This window comes from Platichthys flesus, chromosome 20 (genome assembly GCF_949316205.1).
Source record: "Platichthys flesus chromosome 20, fPlaFle2.1, whole genome shotgun sequence".
NCBI lineage: Eukaryota > Metazoa > Chordata > Actinopteri > Pleuronectiformes > Pleuronectidae > Platichthys > Platichthys flesus.
Window position 1 is genome coordinate 10,174,854 of NC_084964.1, and position 15,488 is coordinate 10,190,341.

Below are 15,488 nucleotides of genomic sequence, written 5' to 3' on the forward strand. Positions count from 1 at the left end.
AACACTTATTTGTCCGTGAACACCATCTTCACTTGAGCATTTGATGTGTTATAAAACATTTAGAAAGTATAAATGAAACCGTGTTATCTTTAGACAAACAATGTTGGTGCATGTGTGAGTCTTTGTCTAGGCAGCGGCCCAGGCACATCATAACCATCTTTGATTACAGGGACATTCTTTGGTTGTAACTGTCTGAAAGCAGATTCTATATGGGTCTCAGTATAGGACCTGAGCATGTGTGTGCATGTGTGTAACTATACACCTGCACATAAGAGAAATGAGTGATTATTTATGGGAACGAGGCACCGAACTGCAGTAGATGTGTGAGTTTGTATACTGCAGGTAGTGGATGTGGAGTCCCGATATGTCCCTTAATCAGATGGAGAGCGGATTTTATTGGCTTGGCTTTCTATTACACGCCTTGTTTTTATTGATTGTTGCTCTGTCCTCACCCTGTCACGGTGAGCTGGTGTGTGTGGTGATCAGGACTGAGAGCTGCATGAGTTTGTATTAGTGCAAAAGCTTTACTAGCGTTTTTAAAGCCCACAGGAGTGGGTATAGTTTTATTTGCTTTTAAAGCCCCTCCCTTCTCTCTAGCCCCCCATTAAACCCGGAGAGAGTTAAGAGATGAAGAGAATACATAAGAATAATATTTCTGGTTCTATAATACAGAGTAATACACAACCATTAGCATTATGAATTTAAGCCTGGATACACTCCACATTGTACACTTTCACGACCATGTAAAATGCATTTGCATTGTCAAAAATATAAAGTGAAGTGATGTAAAACCTTATAAAATGTATTTTAATGCGCCAGCCAGAGGCTACAGATGTTGAACTGGGTCTTTAATGAGAAACTATACCACTCACTGGGACACCAAGGGGACTGACTGGCTGGAAATGGGCCACTTCCTTCATCGTTATAATTACAGCATCTAGTGCGGGCACCATGAGATGCTACTGTGAATGATAAGCAGCATCACACATTACCATTACATGCACTTTCACCAGCAGTAACTTTGTTGTGGTACCTTCATAACTGATTATTTTCACTGGTGTCAGAGTGCAGAGATAGAGAAGGATATTGTGGCAACTTCTCATATATTTTCTGAGGGATAGGTGCAGACACTTAAAGCTAGTTCGAAAAGTTCCAACTCACACTTTGATTTCAATTTAGGGTGTTTTGAATACATTGTTTACAATTTACCATGTTAGTCTGGATTCACACTGAATTTTTACTTTTATTAATTCATTATATATTGGCAATTACATTGCATCTGTGGAACCATGTTGTTATTGTATTACTTTCAAACCTTTGTATATAATGATATATTCCACAAGAAATCCCAATAGAAGTATATATATGAGTTAAAGTTGAATCTGTGGCATCGGAGATTTCCATGAATGAGGCCCAGTGTCCACAGCTGGGAAAAGACAAACATTTTCTGATGCATGATGTAAACAATGTCTGAGTGGTACAGCTGAAGCATTTCAGACACGCCAAACAAACAGAAGTCCTTTTTGCACATGCACAGAGGAACACACACAAACAACCACAACCACACACGAAAGAGGCTGGACAGCAGCAGCACATAACTGAGCACCTGTATAATCCCTTTACCAGCAGTAACAGACAAACCACACACACACACGCACTCACATTGGAGGCACAAAGATCAGACACACGCCACTTTATGAGGAATCAAGGCACAACTAGGGGGGTCAGTATAATCTGATGTGAAAATCGCACACGCAACACCAAAGCTGGGTAAAGCTGCTGACATGCACTTCACATCCTCCTTCCTGTCAAGGCACACAAACCAATCACAATTCTCACAAACAGCTCGATGTTCTGATCCTGCATTGGACAGTGTCCGCTGAAATCCTGGCACACGACCGTTAACATGCAACATGTCATGTCACACGTACACACACATACTTTAAGTTTGTATATACTCGTGTTTATATGTGCATAAATATAAAGCATATGCACACAGACACATACACACACACACACACAAGAACAGACATCTAATAATTTCTATCTTTCATCGTGCACACATCTCTTTTCTCCTGTTGTCCTTCACCCACACTAACACATGCAGAAGCACACACCCACACATACAACTGCATTCACGCAAACACACTAATCTCTCATCACATCCTCTGACAGGGTGCACTCGAATCTCAGCAGCAGGTGCCTCCCACTGTATGATATATGTGTTCTATATGGTGCGGCTGACACACAAGGTCGTTGATATGGAGAAGAAGAAACGGGAGCAGTTGTGTGTATAATGACGTTCAGCTGCTGGTCTCTCTTGCAGTATAGATGTTCCTGAGTGCTGTCGAGGCCGACATGATACATCTCATATGAGCATGCATGAGTACAAACATTGAAGATGGTAAGGCATGCATGAACATTCACTTTCTGAATGCCTGTGATACATGTACGTCTAAAAAATGAACTCGTGCACTTGCTTGATGCACAGACTGTAGTCTAAAAACAGACATGATGGAGTACGGGAGTCTGAGATGATGAGGTAATGCAATAGTGGAGCCTATAGAAGTGCACTGCAGGGATCCTGGGGCCAGGAATGGATCCATTAATGTACATCTTTTCAAAGAGTTCCTAACAATTCCTCTAAAGCCTTTACTTATATAGCTTTATTTGTCCCCTTTACCATATACAGCTAGCCTATATCTGCCAAATTAATTTCAACATACTCAAGAGCAGACAGGCAAGGTGCTGTACAGAGGGCACCTCCTGAGGGAATGTATGTGATCACTTACAGCAGGAGGAAAAAATAAACAAACAATCTGGGTCACTTGGTCTTAACTCTGTGTTTGGCATGTAACGGGCCGAGAGAAGGGAGAGTCAGAGGTCGCTGGGCACGAGAGACTGTAATTGATTTTGACAGCCAACGCTGAATTAATAATCGTGAAAAGCAGCAAATGGCAGCAGGAGGTCGCGGTGGATGGGCAGATAACGCGGCGAACACAGCCACAGGGGACGGGAGATACAACGCGTGGCATACACAAGACGCTCCAGCGTGCATGTAAATGGACAAGGCGTCCATGTTTGGATGTGCACACAGTTCAAAAAGCACAAACACACACACACACACACTATGAAAACATACATTTATAATCTATATCTCTCCTATATAATCAATTATCTCTGACATGGGTGCTGTCAGTGCAAAATATCACCGATGTGTGTAGCTAATGGTCCATGGCAGCAGCACTTCACCTCAGTACTAATGAGTTAAAACTAGTCACATGGTGATGTCAATGCTACACAAAGCATGACTGTAGAGTCCGTTAGCAGCCGATAAGAGAAGCTTAGTTGCTTAAACTATACAGTCAGTGTTTGTATTTTAAGGACATGTTATTGCTCTGTAACACCATTATACCATGTTTTGTGTAAACCAGGGCGGTACAGTAAAATGATAAAATCAAGTGCTACTATGTTGTATATGATATTATATGAAACTTTGTGAATAACATTGCTTTCCTGTCATTTGATTACGGTCAATGTGTTTTTGACAGTATTTCACCATTAAACATGATGACTTAAGAATTTAACTGTAATGTCCTGAGCAATAAACCCACATGGATTTGTAGAAAGCTCTCTCCACAGGTAAGACCACAGGTTGCTGGTAGTGGTTTGTCAGTCTTTAACAGCACAGAGTGAGCTCTGACTCTGGCTCTGTCTGGATTTGCAGTGGTACACATAACGGAAGTCGCTGAAGCACGATGCACTCAAATTTTTATGAGCAAAGCGGCGTGGGTGGACATATACTATACTTCCGAATTGAGACGGGACATGGCAAGAGTGAATGAGCATGTGTGCACGCTTCAGTGTGTGTATACTGCACATTTGAGAGAAAGTGTGTGTGTGTGTGTGTGTGTGTGTATGTAGTTTATGTGCGGTGATGTACGTGTGTGTGTAGTTGTATGTGCCGTGATGTACATGTGTGAGACACACAAGTTTGTATACTGTCTATCTACAAGTGTCTAAGCTAAAAGGTGCTGTGTGGAGCCCTGGACAAAGCCTTTGTGTGTTCATGTGTGTGTCCAAGTCATATCCTGGACCACAAGTGCATATTATCTATGTGCCCTGGGGGAGAGCCTTACAGAACACTGCATTTACTGTAAGTTACTAGTTCAGATTGGGTGAGTTTCACAAAAGAACAGATCACATGTGCAGCAACGTGTGTGTGTGTGTGTGTGGCTGGTAGAGACACTTCGAACAGTTAGTTACACCGGACTTCAGATAATACATGGTAATTATTTAAGGGAGAAAGAATAACGCAAGGCCAGTGAGAAGATTGCGAGTCAGAGGTCACTAATAGTTTGCACTACCTTACCTTAAGTTACCGTTTAACTAAATTATGGTACTAGTTAGCTGAGGCGAGTAGCCCATTAATAATATACCGTAAATCATTTAGAGGTGTATCAGCAAACTCATGTGTCCAACATGTATTGGCAATGTCTTGGGTTCGGCTAACCAATCACACACTCGTGGCTCTCAACAGTTCTACTGATTGGTCTGACAGAAACGATGCTCACAGGATCTTGCCGATGTCGGACAGTCCAGCGGCCTCGCAAGGTAACCTTGCAACTACGTGAGCCAAAAGTATTTCCACTTCAATGCTCCTTCCACATGCGTTGCTTCGAGATGGTCAGAATCCCTACGAGTTGAGGCATTGCGGGTGACAGCGCCGGAGGTGGGAGCTACTTCTCGATGACAGCCAGACAGTGTGGTGCTAGTGGGCTAAAGGGTGCTAAGTGCACATCCAGGGAGGTGAGAAGCCTCAGCCGTTTTGCCACGGCCCCCTATGGGGTGAGTCCACTTGTCAGCAAAGGCTAGGTGACATTTCTGCCTCACCTCAGAAAGGTCAGCCTTTAATGATCTCAAATGCCAACAAGCACGGCACCTGCAAAAAATAAACCCAGGGATGAGTGGTGTATGTGTGTCGGGGTAAGATGGTAGCCTTCTTCCTTCACACAAAATGAGCGCTGCTTTGGCTGTCGGTGCAGAACTGGACCATCTGCCCACCTGCATGCATCCGTGCAGTCCGATAAACACACACACGCACACACAGCAAACCCCTGACAGATGCACACCCACACTTCAGCTAACCGTGTACACTAAAGTAAGTCTGCCAACCCACCAATTAAATAAAGAGTATCAGATGAAGAGTGTTAAATCACAGGAACACCAGCAACGTACAAATAGGCTGCCTACAGCATAGGTTGACAGTTTATAGACCCATACATAGACAAGGAGCATGAGCCAGTGCTGCTAAATATGGGTCAGCTGCAGAATGTGAAGCACAGCTGAGATTGCTTTATTTATCAGTAATGGGGGTAAAGGGGTGTTCTTGCTAAATTCTCCATGAAGCAAGCCAGTTTATTTCCGGTGAGAATGCCGCTGCTGAAGAAAACTGCAGGCGTATCTGGCAGAGCAGGACAAGCTGCATTTGCTTTCGAGCTACTCACTGTAGCTATTCAGTTTGGTCAATATTTGCAGGGGGCTATGGTAACAGATAAGCTCCCACACCCGCATAAACACACTGCGCTGTATGCTTAACGCTCAGCCCCACACACACACAAAAATCAACACACTGCCCAGAAAGTCCCATTCGTGCTCAAAGGAGGTCGTGGAGACAAAGGGCCATAGATCATCGGTGTGTGGACGGCGTGTGGCAAGCTCCTTGCATCCAGGTTTTCCGGCATTTTCCCCTCGTTCTGAGAAAGCATGGAGGGCCGGTCCCTATTGTTTACACAGCTTGCTCCATGGAAAGGATTGCTTAATATGAAATATGAAGAGAGTGGGGAGGTGAAAGCAAGAGAGCTGGAAAGAAAAAAAGGAAGGGAGCCAAAAGAGAGGGGTAGGGTGGGAGGAGATATAAGGGCCAACGCAGAGAGGGAGTTAAAGGCTGAACCGGCTCTGGATTGGGCGACATTGGAAGTAAGCAATAAAGATATATACAGTAACTCTTTTACAACAAAATTAGCAGGTATAAGCATGTTTTCTAAACATGGGTAAACCCACTAAATGAAGGTGGTTGACTCAATTCCCGTTGTCAGTAAAGTTCTGTTTGTTTTTCCCTTGGTGAGTCATGTTTGATGTCATTAACTCGCCAGAAACTGAGAAACTCTTTCACCTCGCCGTCTTGCCAGGGTTGCATCTTGCACAATACGAAGAAAAAAGGTGTGATAAACAATAACAAACAAACTTTCATGGCTATTTATGCTATTTACGTCATAACGCACCTTGAACTTCACGGTTTATTTCCATTCCCATTCCGGAGAAAAGTCAGATGTTCATGGGTGTTAGTGGGTTTTTTGACCAGTGGAAAGGGGGCTATAGAGTTAGAGAAGCATGCTTGGAGAGAAGATGGTCACAACTCTAAAGGAAAAAAACGCAGTGAGCAAGAAGGAAATAACATGGTAACACTAAATCTCGGCGGAAGAGAAGAGGCAAACTAAATGAGAAGTAAAGTGACAGCAAACCGAACACAGAGCAGAAAGCCCTGAGGTTTCCTGGTGGTAAAGGAGTCATGCCTCCTGCGGTTTGGGGTCTGTAGTGCATGTTATTCATTCCCTAACAGATACACTACGCTTCTGCTCCTTCCACCAGCCCTCTGGTGCTGTCCTGACGATCCCTCGCTTCCTTAGGTCTTACACTTGCCCACTTTAATAATTTATCCGACAAAACCTCAGGCTATAAAGTTTCTTTGATGTGTTACTTGGACTTGTTTTAAAAAACAGTCGTGGTGGGTTCATGTGTTTTTTCACAAAGGCAGCAAGAGAGCCCAGGGATGACAATTTACAGTATCACAAGGACAAGACTTGTGTTCTCTTTAAAGGCCGAATTATAGTCGGGTTGCATGCACGCACGCATGCATGCACGCAAGACACCCAACACGCCCCTTTCGTGCCCTCTGCGGACTTGCGTGCGTCCGCCAATTTTTCTAACTACACGACAAAGCGACGCGAGCCTCACGCAGCCCGCAAGGCTTGTGATTGGTCTGCTTACTACATCCTAGTCTAGTTTCAGGTTTCATGCCCCACAATACGCGGAAATCACGGAAGATTTAGAAGAACGAATATGGAACAAATAGATGAGCACTTGGCAGAAGAGATCCGAAAGTATGAGCACTTGTATAACCCGTCACTGACTGGCCGATTTGTCCGCCAGAAATGGAGTGGCGATGTAAATAAACAGTCTACGAAGAAGAAGACGTCTCTTCTTTGTGTGTTTTGTCCTCGAAAAAAAAAACGTTTCTCCGTCTAGTGTTCTGGCGGTGAATTGCGTTGCAACACGCGCAGCACGTTAGAGAAGCATAAACCAAAACAAGTCTATCGATGCAGCTGCGTGGCCTTCCGCTGTTGCAGTTGCAGGACAATAATTCAGCCTTAAAGGGAAGTGGCCTGACAATCATCAGACGAGCTCCACACAAGCATAACTCTATATTTCATTAGTTTTCCTATTATCCTTGCTATGAAAATGAATACAATTAAAAACTAAGAATCATTTTCACTTATGATTAATTTGCAGAGGACATTCATGATAATAATTGTCTGTAAATAGTAAAAATTTCCTGAAGGCCAATTTTGCTTAAATTCTAAACTGGTGCTGGATCAATCAAAATAAGACAATAAGAAAGTGAACACTAGGATGCCAGTGTGTGTTTAAAATAAGTACAGTATAAAGGTTTAACGTCCTTTAACATCCTATTTTCAAGAACCAACAAAGTTAAGATTTAGGACTGCAGCCATCATAATAACTATTGCTGCTGGAGGTTACCTAATAATAAAACGTAACTATGGATACTCTACACAGGACAGTCTCCTCTCAATAGGTGATGCCTTATTCTCAACTACTGCTTCAGGAAGTAGCACATCTCTATGAGAGCGAAGGACACTCTCCATTGTCAATAATGTCTATGTATATAAAATTAATTAGATCCCATTCAGAGATAGAGAAAATGGAGGGCATCTGAAAATGGAAAATGGAGTTATTAATCCACTCAGTACTAGCTGGTCAAAATAATACAGTGCTTTGTATGACGATAATGAGCTGAGTGAGCCTAAACTCATGTGTCATGAGTGCGTCAGTGTGTGTGTGTGTGTGTGTGTGTGTGTGTGTGTGTGTGTGTGCGTGTGTGTGCGTGTGTGTGTGTGTGTGTGTGTGTGTGTGTGTGTGTGTGTGTGTCTCTTCCTCTGTCCACCCCTAACTCTGTTCCCGTTACTGGGAGAGGCCCGGCCCAAATAAAGTCCATATTTCTGGTCAGAGAGCCTCCAAAAGACTCATCAACCCCCACCAGCTAAAAAATACACAAAGAACACTTACGCTGTCATATTCTATGGGTGCATGAGAAACTTTACCAGGTTATGTGCGTCACTCTCTATCCTCATAAGGGAACAGGACACAACTGGCTTTTTTTCTGCAGCCAACACAATAACTAACTGTGCATGTGTGTTTACTTCTAAGGTAGTGTCATCTTTGTGTACCTACTCAGGATATCAGGCGAACAATGTTATGAAAAACACTTCGGCACATTTCAACACAGAAGATCCAATGACACAAGAGCAAATGACGTACTGAAGTGCAGGGCCCCTTCCTGTTTATGCCCGCCACTTGCCCGCCAGAGGATCAGACAAGATCTGCTCCTTTGAGCGGGTGTGCCGTCTTAACAAGGACAGTGTGTGGTTCCTCCAGGCAGCCCCTGCTGATAATACCAGTTTTTCTAAGAATACAGTCACACATAGTTATACTTCAAAATTAAGAAAAACTAAATGTTTGTCATGGTAGGAGTGTTTGCCTCTGTATGTATGGGTGGATATTTTTGTCTGGTCAAATGTGTGTATCGGTATGTGTATGACAACTATTCTGTGCAGCAGTGTGTACCGATATCAGCCTCTTTAGATATGAATTGATGTTTGCTGCAGCCATGATTGTGGAAGTGTGGATGTATTTGTATTAACCATTGTGTGTACACATGTAAGTTTGTGCGTGTAGCAAAAAGCTAGTTTTAATCACCAGCCTAAATGTCACTTTATTTCCGGGGGGTCATCAGGTTCTTATTTTAGTCTAAATCAAATCAGTTGAATGATCCAATGTTGGGTGTTTAAAACTGTGTACATCTGCATATTCACAGAGCTTTATCTCTGTTTCTCATTGACAGAGGCAATTGGATAAAAAGGTTCCATTGCACAAAGTGATAACTCACCACCAAACCAGGGGCTCATTTGTTCAAACATGACCTTTGCAAACATACTGTTATAGGCCAAGAGCTACAATAGGCAAGATGTGGAAAATACATGCAGTTATGAGCAGCACAGTGACGCAGTGGACTCACAATTGGTACATCTTTTGGTGCTGTTGTCCCTTGTTCAAACCAATGAAAGACCAGCATGTCTACATATGGGCGACACAAGTGGTGAATGTTAAAAGATCAAATTCAGTTAACGAAGTCCATGGTTTGATAAGCTTTTCAAATAATGAATCTTACACAAACACCACTGCAGAGAAGTTGATAACAACTCATGTCCAAATAACATGTTTTCTATTTCATTATGAAATGAAACAGGTAAACAGAAGAAATATGAAAGGATGAGGGTGTACAGGATCAATTTGGTATAAAGAAGCTGAGATGCAAGATAAAGTTAGATTTTTCGGTCGAACGACGAACCAACCATCACCAATGATCATGAGCTCTGGGTATTGAGCGAAAGAAAATTGCGAATACAATTGGCCGAAACAAGTTCGCTCTGTGGTTGAGGAGTTCAGACATTCGGAGGGAACTTGGAGCAGATCTGCTGCTCCCGCACGCTGAATGGGGACAGTTGAAGTGGTGCAAGTATCTAGTCAGGATGCCTCCTAGGCGCCTGTCGTTGCAGGTTTAGTTGGCACACCAAACCAGGTGGAGACCCCAGGTTATACCCAAAGCTCACAGAAGAGACTACATATCCTATCTGGCCATGGATTCTCTAGGAAGAGCTGGCGACCAGCATCATCCTCCACCCTAACCCTGATGAGCAGGTTCATTCAGTGGATGGATAAACCTGAATGGCTGACACAGCAATTGGCAGGTGATTTCAAATTGTGTTGTAGTTTTACCTGGGAACATGTGCCACTCAGCCATTTCCAACAGAAAATGTATTTTGTAGTTATATTGTAAGTAAATGCAATAACTTGGAGATTGGATTGCTTTGGCGCCAACTGAATGAATACCAGCAAAATGGAACCAGTCATGTGTAGATATAGCCAGGTTTTTAAATCATAGTAATTACAAATAAGAACAAAAGAAAAAAAATCCTGAATCCTAAATTGAATGACTTGCTATCACTTATAAAGGGACTTACTGTAAACAATGTGGGGATTTGTATTGAATAAAAAAGAAAGTTGCACCATCGCCCTTGGAAAAGAAAGATATTTACACTGCTACACTGTTTAAAAATTGATACTGCAGTCCATACTACATTGCAGGTAGTATATGCAGGCACAGTTAACCTTATATCACCTGTTAGGCCTCACAGTACATTTCATGTTTATAACCTATATCACACTTACAATGAATAATACAAGAGAATGAAGCTGAAGTCCCTTCTTCACAGGCATTGTTAACTCTGAGGTTCACAGCTTTAGCACCATTTGCAGCAGTGTGGCAATGTGAACGAGAACATGTCAGCGATCAAACACACCCATCTCAGTACAGTGCAGTAATTCAACCGTCAGTAATGATTGTACCCGCATGTCAATATGGAATGGAATTGCCTTCACCTATAGTGCTGCTGCCCATTGCGGTGTACTGGTCTGTGGTTAACACCCCTGAGCAAACTGCGCCCCATCTGCATGCCATTCCCCCCCCTGGAGGGGAAAAGCATATCTTCATAGCTCACCACTTGTGCCATGAGCAAGACAAGCGCGCCAACAGAGGCAGAATGTGGGACACAGTGAGATCACTCAGAGCCTGGTGTGTGTGTGTGTGTGTGTGTGTGTGTGTGTGTGTGTGTGTGTGTGTGTGTGTGTGTGTGTGTGTGTGTGTGTGTGTGTGTGTGTGTGTGTGTGTGTGTGTGTGTGTGTGTGTGTGTGTGTGTGTGTGTGTGCGCGCGTGTGTGCGCGCGCGCGAGCTTAAGTGTGTAGTCATATGTGTTTGTGCTTATGTGCAACACCGGAGTGGAGGCAGGGGTTTGTGGGTCAGGCCAGACATAGATGAACTCTACAGACTGTTGGTCAACATACTATGACCTCTCTAGGACACACACGCATATGTAAGCATACAAGTGTGAGTATGAGATTGAGCTTCCTGGAGAGTCCCAAAGGTCACTGTACTAATCTAGAGGCGCAAGATTAGAAAACTCACATTAGCCTAATGCATACGCTACATACATGTAGTATATGTTTGAAAATAAATCCCTTTTGACATCTGGAGGCATGTGGGACAATAGAAAATATGAAAACAGCAGTTGGATGGATTTAGCTATATAGCTTAATAACAGGGTTCAGGACCGCAATGACCTTATAGATAGGCCTGTATGTGTGAGTGTGTGTGTGCGTACTGCACCTAAGTAAAGGGAGAGTTAGAGGTAAAAATAAAACCGTGCAAAGAAAAGATAAAAAAGCGACTTCTCCACTGCTCTTGTCCTTCATATTCCCTCTCTCTTGCCAGGCACACTTTCTTATATTGACGCTCTAGGAACGAATATCAAGCACATTCCTCCCTCTCTTCCCTCACTTCCTCTCCAGGATTCATAAAACTTACATTTAAAAATGCATGGGCTCCATAAGCTGCCAGGCCTATCTATTAACTGTGTTATAGTGTAGCTGGATATAGCTGCTGACGGCAGCCGAAGTATGCTGCTTTCCATTATGAGGAGAGAGACAGAGAAGTAGAGAGGGGGCAGACAAAAAATGGATGAGGCATTAGGAACGAGGGGAAAGAATTTCCTCATTTTTCTTTTTTCACAAGGCACTGCCATCTGATGCTTTTGGGCATGTGAGAGAAAAGACGGGAGGCAGTGGCCTTAACATTTACACCAGGTAAGTGTAGTAATGTGTATATGTGCGTATGGGTCTGTGCACCTGTGTGTGAGCCTGTGGCTGCGGCGGAAAGTAATTGATTCGAGTGTTTCTGGGAGATTTTCCCCAGAGTCCTCAGGCGCTCACCAGATGACTATTGATTGGTTAATTGATTGATTGGCATCCGGCCGACAGTGCGTCAACAACATCATCACTCTTCATATGGGCCCAGGCATCCCCCCACCCACCTCATCTCCACTCTCTGCCAGCCCTGCTTATCAGGATGCTTTAAAATTTCCAAACTTTCCAAATTTAAATGATCTCTGTCCTTACTAGCGTTTTGGCTCATACTTACATGCTAAAAAAACATGGGACCACTGACGCACACTGGGTATGCATGTTTCAATGTACACAGATTGCTTGAACATTAGTTCATCTCCTGAGCATATAAGCGGTTGTTTCATTGTAAAATTCAAAATGTAACTGTACAGCAACTGTTGATAAAGAAAACAAATTCAGTAATGCTCTACACTGTTAGCTGAGACTGATGCAAGTTGTTTTCAATAATCCATCTAAATAATGTTTATAAATTAATTTAATGGTTAGGTCTGTATGCTGTCGATTGTTATTTTCTAAATGCAATATAATTATTATCTCTGTCTTTTCTACAGAGAATTATAGAATTCGTTCTAAAGCTTACACTTTTGTCATTAGATGAAATGGAATCACAAAAATTGGGAACTATAATAGAAACTACAAATAAAATGGGACTATTAAGCATAAAAAAAGACAACATCGCTATTTGATTGCTTTCATTTAACTTGCTCAACCCTCCTCACCTAAGCGTCCTTGAGCAAGACACTAAACATCAACCTGCACTTGATAAGAGCATCTGCTTAATGTCTTTGAATTAAAATGTAAATGAGGTTTAGATGGTTTGGGTGCAGACGTCAACATGCCAGAGTGCAATTCTTCTTGATGGTATTTTTCCCCCCGTCTCCTCAGCCACACTTTATGCGAGTAGAAGTGAAACCCTGAATATATAAAGGAATGAGGAAAGCACCGCAGACACGTAAGAACAAGGCTCCTGTCCCTTTAATGGACCATATAGACAATGTCTGAGATATTTCAATTAACACACAATGGGGCGACATGAAATAATGACATTAAGAAAGTGTTGAGTGACACGAGAGCGTCAGGCGCTAACGGTAGCACCTATCCTTTTAGTGCACAGCGGTAGACAATAGGAGTTAATAGGAAATGTAAAATTATGATGAAGGGCACAGTCTAAAGGGGTGAGTGACACCTGAGAGTGGAGCTGTTACATCTTAATGCACCGCTGCCAACGGGATGAATCAGCTCCGCAGATGGGGGTGGAAGCCATCTGAAGGCCGCTAATAGCAGTCGCTGTCAGTCTCACATTAACTTTGAGAACAGCCAGGGGACTGTGTTAGCCCTGCTGACCTCCCTTTCTCACACACACACACACACACACACACACACACACACACACACACACACACACACACACACACACACACACACACACACACACACACACACACACACACACACACACACACACACACACACACACACACACACACACACACACACACACACACACACACACACACACACACGTCCACAACCCCTGTTATGTCCACATGTATGACTGAAGGGTGACTTTGTGAGTGCATTTGTGTGTGTGTGTGTGTGTGTAAATGTATGTGTGTATGTGTGTGTGTGTGTGTGTGCATATCTATCCGTCTTCCTGTGTCTTATGAGCACCATCAGTGGGATTAAATCAGTCCATCACAGGCTGCTATAACACCATATAGGCTGTCTGGGCTGAAGTGAAATCACCTAAACCTCTCCAGTTGCCCCCGGGGTTAGGGTCCACGTAGACCAGTAATAGCACTCTCTAAGCTAATTTTGTGTACACAGATGTGGATACGCGTGGATATATGTGCTCTTAGGCTCGGGATGGAACAAAAGCCATGCACGACACAGCCACGCTTGTGTGTGCTCACGGTAGTTAGAGAAAAAAGACAGCTAAATAGAGAAATCTACAACAACACAAGTTAAAAATCCCAGGGTTTTTTCATCAGATCATAAGGCAGATATAATTGAATAACATTTATACAGCCTACTTATTAAATCACTTCGGAAAATTGTATATTACAAAACCTCCAACTAAATTATGGCTCTCATATCCATGGTAACTATCTGAAGCTAATTCATTCCCTGTAGCTAGAGATGTTCCGATACCATTTCCCTTCCTGATACTGATTCCAATACCTGCTTTTTACGAATAGGACAATACAGAGTACTGATCAGATACCAGTGCATTAAAAAAAATAACAACTTATATAAAGTATTTTCACAGGTGTAACCCTGTATGGAAATGATGATGCTATCATTGTTGTATGGCCTGGCTCAGGTTAAACCTTGCTGTTTTGGAGCGGAGAAGAATAAGCGATTTCTGTAAAAAGAAAATTGCACTTTTATCCGGGTGAAACTTTAATGACGTGCCATCCGATCAGTAGCTTCACCAGTGCCCAACCCAACATTTTTGGCACAATCAGAAGCCTTTCTGTAACTGGTATCGGTATCAGAACCCCTTACTGTAGCACAGACTACAAAAACCTCTGCATTTGAGAAAAACTGAGCAAGAAGCATGACTTTAGTTGGTCTGTATTGCTGTTTGGCATGACTGAAGGCTTGTGTGTTGAGGCATGGCGAGGCGGACCCATGCCCATGTGTTTTCAGTAAACTTTCCTTGGCAGAGACAGAACATGGAAAGTAAAGTAAGACAAAGCTTAGGGAAAAAGACAGAAAATGAGCAAGAAAACAAAGAGGCAGTTTTAAAATAAGATTGTTGGGTAGGGGATGCGGGGAAGGCTCCGAGGGAATGAGCGTAAGCGTGATCAAACACAGCATTGACCTAATTTTCTGCCGTTGCTGAGAAGCAGGAAAAAGAGAGAGGGATCCAAGAAGCTCAACACTAGAGAGATGGAGCTGAAATTGGAGGAGGCCAACATTTCACAGTTTCACACAGGAGGGTGGACATCAGCAGACGTTTCCAACAGAGTTGGTGGGGGTTAACTGGTGGAGAGAAAACCCAGCCCTACACAAAGATTTTTAGAACCCCAGTGAAATTTGAATAACTCTCTTATTGGGGCTGTTACCAAACTGGGCCTGTTTCATCCTCTGTGCATTTACATTATGGAGCAAATATAAAAACCAATAAAAATAACGTATAGCCCATATGGAAACAAAACTAATACTCTGTTCTGCAACACAAGACAGGCAGTTCAGTCTGGTGCTGGAATGCATGTGTTATGGGGGCATAACTTTGACGAGAGGGCTGCTAGGTAAGGGTGGGATGTATCTGACCCATTTTTTGTACAACCAGGACTTTTCCAGGATTAGCATCACTAGCTCTA

General features: G+C 43.0%; 1 protein-coding gene across 1 annotated transcript in view; it reads right to left on the minus strand.

Moving 5' to 3' along the window:
* The window catches only part of raraa (retinoic acid receptor, alpha a), a gene marked incomplete in the record, with an annotated part of 136,179 nt that overhangs the window by 75,098 nt on the left and 45,593 nt on the right, over window positions 1–15,488 (minus strand).